Source organism: Strongylocentrotus purpuratus, unplaced genomic scaffold (assembly GCF_000002235.5).
Source record: "Strongylocentrotus purpuratus isolate Spur 01 unplaced genomic scaffold, Spur_5.0 spur5_scaffold_2, whole genome shotgun sequence".
Lineage (NCBI taxonomy): Eukaryota > Metazoa > Echinodermata > Echinoidea > Camarodonta > Strongylocentrotidae > Strongylocentrotus > Strongylocentrotus purpuratus.
In genome coordinates, this window is record NW_022145605.1 from 11883031 (window position 1) to 11888083 (window position 5053).

At 33.0% G+C, this 5053-nt stretch overlaps 1 long non-coding RNA gene across 1 annotated transcript; it reads right to left on the reverse strand.

Moving 5' to 3' along the window:
* Positions 1 to 481: 481 nt before the first annotated feature.
* Positions 482 to 4431, reverse strand: LOC115926664. The gene is made up of 2 exons (XR_004065196.1): positions 637 to 4431; positions 482 to 583 (listed from the first exon to the last, which is right to left on the reverse strand). It is a non-coding gene; the product is annotated as an uncharacterized LOC115926664 (long non-coding RNA).
* Positions 4432 to 5053: the final 622 nt, after the last annotated feature.

Here is a 5053-nt window from a genome sequence, read left to right on the forward strand (position 1 = left end):
TTATAAAATATTAACATAGAAATGTTAATTAAATGTTGTAATGATATCTTATTAATGTTTGGAGGAAATGTTTTTAAAATGTGAGCCATCATTTCTAAGACCATACATTTTGATATCATTTAAACATTTAATAGAAACATTTGAATGATGATATCCCCAAATGACTTAAAAATATTATCTTAGAAATGTTGATAAGACGTTGTAATGATATCTTACAGATGTTTGAATGAAATGTTATAAAAATGTAAGCCATCTATTTTTAAGACCATATTTTGATATAATTTAAACATTTAATAGAAACATTACAATGTTGTTTTGTGTAACGTTCTTTAAATGGTATTTTAGAAATGTTCATCAAATGTTGCAATGACATTGAACAATTACATTTTTATAACTTTTCTGCATTCATACATCTTCCAAATGCATACAATTGTGTTTCTAATATTACATAAAACAAAAAGTGAAAAAAGGATTATTTAAATGCTTTAGTTAAAATAACATCATCAAAATCTTTTAATCATGACAAAATGTTGAAAACAATTTGAGTAATGAACAAGAATCATTCAAACGTAAAGTAGGTGACCTTATATTCTAAGATACATATACAAGGGAGAATAAATGACGGAAGTAGGTAACCTTATATTCTAAGATACATATACAAGGGAAGATTAAATGACGGAAGTAGGTAACCTTATATTCTAAGATACATATACAAGGGAAGATTTACGGTTAACAATTATTTCTGTAATTAGTAGAAATAAGTACATGTAGATCCCAAATTGTTGGTTGATTTGTTGTCACAGAACAAGTAATGAAATCAAAGTGAAAGCACTTGTGTTCAGCATGCACCAAGGTAATGCCAATCATTTATAGTCCCATGTATTAGGGAAAACCGGGGAGAAATGGAACATTTTTCTTCACTTTAAAAATATTACCAACTGTAACTAAGCAAATATTTGGACGAAACCAAGTACATGTATGTTTGTATATTAAAAGACTATACAGTGTATCCCAAGAAAAAAAAACTGGATTTCATGGCAATTTTGTTTATGTCATGATAATAATTTCTGTAATGAGATGTACATGTGTGGAAAGCTCGGTTTCTTATTTGATGCATAATCTATTATTCATATTTCATGCATGGTTGAATTTAACAAATTGAAAGTAGTGGTATTAAAATTTCATTTGCACAAACAAATTGCAATTTTGAGTTAGTTTATAGGGTAGTAAAGATACTTATTTTGGAAAAAGAAACACATCACACACAAATTAATATTTTTCTCTTTTATATGACACTTCATGCATATAAAATGAAAAGATCCTTGATTTCTCCCAAATTAGTAGATTTTGATTAAGAAGCCATTCAGCTTTCTTAATCTAGCAGCTGACAATGAACCAAATGCTTGAGTGAATTTACCCATCACAATACAGTGTTTAAGTAGCCATGTTCAGGGGCTCTTTTAATGCTGTCTTGGGAAGGATGTGAACAGAAAGGTTTGTGTGAATTCACTTAAGCATTACATGTAGATCCAAAGTCAGCTGCTAAATCAGGAAAGCTAAAATGGCTTCTTACCCAATTGTAAGAAATCTAGCATATTTTCATTTTACTTCTTCTCAAGTGTACTTAATTGATTTTTAATGCAAAGGTGTCATGTACGAGAGAAAATAATGATTTTTTTTCAATGTAATGTCTCTTTTTTTCAAAAAAAATTTATATTTATTATCCTACTAACTCGAAGTTGCAATTGCTTTGTGTAAATTAAATTTTGGAACCCCCACTTTTTATTGGTTTAATGCAATCGTGCGTGAAATATGAATAATATGTTAAGCAATCAAATAAAAGTAGAGCTTTTCATAAATGTATATCTCATCGATGGAATTATTATTATGACAGAAAATTTCTGCCCTGAAATATGGTTTCCTTTTTTCTAGGATGCATAATAGATACATAGGTAAATATGGCAGTTATAGATTGAATTCTCACAGCTTGACTTTTCATGTAATCATAAATTTTGCAAACCCTTAGTTTGGGGGGTTAATTGAGCCACCTCAGGGTAAACTGGGAGACCCATATAAGCGTACACTCAGACACAAAAAAAGGATACCAATATTGCTCATTGCATTACTAATGTCTCAGTTTACCCCAGATATTAAAAACAACTGAAATTGATGGCCATCAAAAAATCTTGTATTAAATCATTTAATCACCTCAGAGGATAATCACTATCACAAGGGGTATCCCACTTGGTTGGGAGATTCCATGACATTTGTTCTGGCTACACTTGCTCTATGGAAAGTCTGCATATTAAGCCAATCATGGACCCTAAACCCAAACCTAACACTAACCTTAATCCTTATCCTCCTATTATTCTGAACCAAGAAACCTATCACAACCAGAACCATAACCCTATACCTTTGAAGAAAATAAGGCGAGCAATTGTCGCAGGAGCAAATGTCAGATCACCGTTCGGAACCGCAAAAACAATTTTGAATAAATGTTTAAAATCAGTAATAAAAGTAGTGAAAATAAGGCGCTTATCCTGTACTTGTGTGCAAAAGTTTACAGTGGTTTTTGGCATATTTTTAAATGGCATTTAGTGAAGCCTTTTGACTGATGTAAATGAATTTCACATTGTCTTCATATTTATTAAGATAATGGAGTGTCCCACTGAACTTCCAGTCTCCCCTACACATGTTATATTATTATTATCATGGGTTTTCAATTTACAGCAAGGTAACAAGAGGAACCGCTCTTAATGAGGTACCACTGAAAGCCTGATAACAAGGTGAAGATCTTGTAATAAGGTTACCCTGTAGGCCCTATAAACTATATAACAAGCATACATAATTTATGTACATGTATATGATTACAAACATAATATATCAAAAATGATTGCATATAAAGAGCCAAAGTACTACAGCTGCACCTCTAGCATCAGCATTACATTTTTCATCTACATGTATATACCATCTTAACAGTAAAAGGCCCATTGTTTCACGCAACATGCCTGCAACGCAGTAGACACACTGTGTTATGACTTTTTCTTTTGAGTCTTGCAAAAAAATTTTGTCCACACATGTGGTTTTGAAGTTGCGCACCTCAGACCAAACATTGCTCAAAAACATGGCTTCATGTACAATTCCAATACAAAAAAATTTCAGCCAAAATTCATAAATGTATATTATTCTTGCCTTTACTGATTAAAACCAATCGATTCCATGCTGTTTATGATCATAAATGTGTCATCAACAAATTCCATCTAAAAAAACAATAAAAACAAAAATTGTAAAACAAAGAAAATAGTAAGAAATAAAAAAAACAAACAATAAAACACATAAGAAAAACTTTTGATACCAAATTTTTAAAAGAACATTTGATCAGAGTCTTACAGAGAGTGTCTATACACAAAATTGGCAGTTTTGAAGCTTAGTTTGTTTGGAGGAAAGTTCAGAACTCGCATAAATCAGCATAATCAATTGATTATTGAATTAATGAAATTGACCACCGGTATACAGTTTTGAACATTAATTTGTGGGTGACGTGCATGCAGACTTTTGTGGCGAACGCATGGTTGACCATCGAGGTCTTATGGTGGAGATCCACCCCCCTTAGCTGTGAGATGGATTCATAAGACTCAGCTTTTTTAGGGTTGTCAGTTGAATACCAACAACTAATTCTTGTAACTATGGCTTTGATAATAGTAGATGTAACAATGGCATATAATGGATTATAACTTTAAAAATAAATGACAAATTATCAAAATGCATTCTGCAATATAATTTTTACTATTACATGTGTTATTATTACTATTATCATAACACTTGATGGCTAATAATAATAACAATAATAATAAAAATAATATGTTGCATTTAATGAACATATTTGCAAATTATGAAAGTAATCAAATGTTTTGTCTATCTTTTCCACAGCTTATCCACTTGACTGCTATTGGCTTAAAACGCGTTCATACCCCCTGTGCTACAGCATTTTTGTACTGTACAAAAACCTGACAAAAACTGTACACATCAAAAGCCATATTTTTTTGGAAGAGCGCCATCTACTGTTCAAGACCTCTATAACATCATAGCAGTGTTAATTACACAGCAGGGCTTTGGCATTATGCAGTGCTATGGTCTTGAAAGTGCACTGCCCTAAGCACGTACATGTACGTGGTACGCACAGGCATACAAGAGCGAGAACACATGTGGATAGCAGTCAAGTGGTTAATAACTACAAAACAGTAATTAATAAGTACATTTCTAATCTTACTAAGAATGGTTCAAGTTGAGCTAATTAAAAATACTATTCTAGCCAAGGGGGTAGGTGCAATAAAGTGTTAACCCCCAAGTGTGTCTTTTGATAATATTTTTTGGAAGTTTTGGAAAATGACATAAAGTTTTAAACAATTACCCCCCCCCCCCCCCCCCCCAAACAAAACAAAACACAACAAAAAATCAATGCTTTTTTTAGAGCAATATAGTGCTAACCAATAAGAAGCAGTGTAAAAAAGTGTTCTGCAATGTAAAGTAGTAACTAAAATTAAAATTTACTCTGAGTGAAATACACTGCCCTCTAAGAGTAATAAGAACTGGTTTTTCACACTCACCAACATTTTATTTATCATCGCACTTGTGGTACTGCACTAATTAAGTACCAAAGTGAAGAGTAAACATCAGCCTTGAAGTTAGCACCAGTGTAACCGTTTCAGGAAGCTTCATGCAAGACCAACTTAAACCCTATCCTTACTGTGGGAGGGGGGGGGGGTGTCAATTCCTCCTCCCCCCCCCCCCCCCCCCCCCTCTCCATAAAAAATATGCGATTGCCTTTGTTAATGCATGAGTGCTTCCTGAAACAGTTTATAATGGTTACACTAGGGGCATTTACACTGTCATCAAAACATGCCAAAAAATGCCAAACCAGAGCCTGACCGCGACGTTACCAAGGGCAACTACGCATTACCGGCAGAAATGCCAATTCCAAAACATTCCAAATCAAAGTGTGTTCTTTTGGCGTGTTTTGGTGTGTTTGGCAAGTATAAACGCTCGCAGTTGT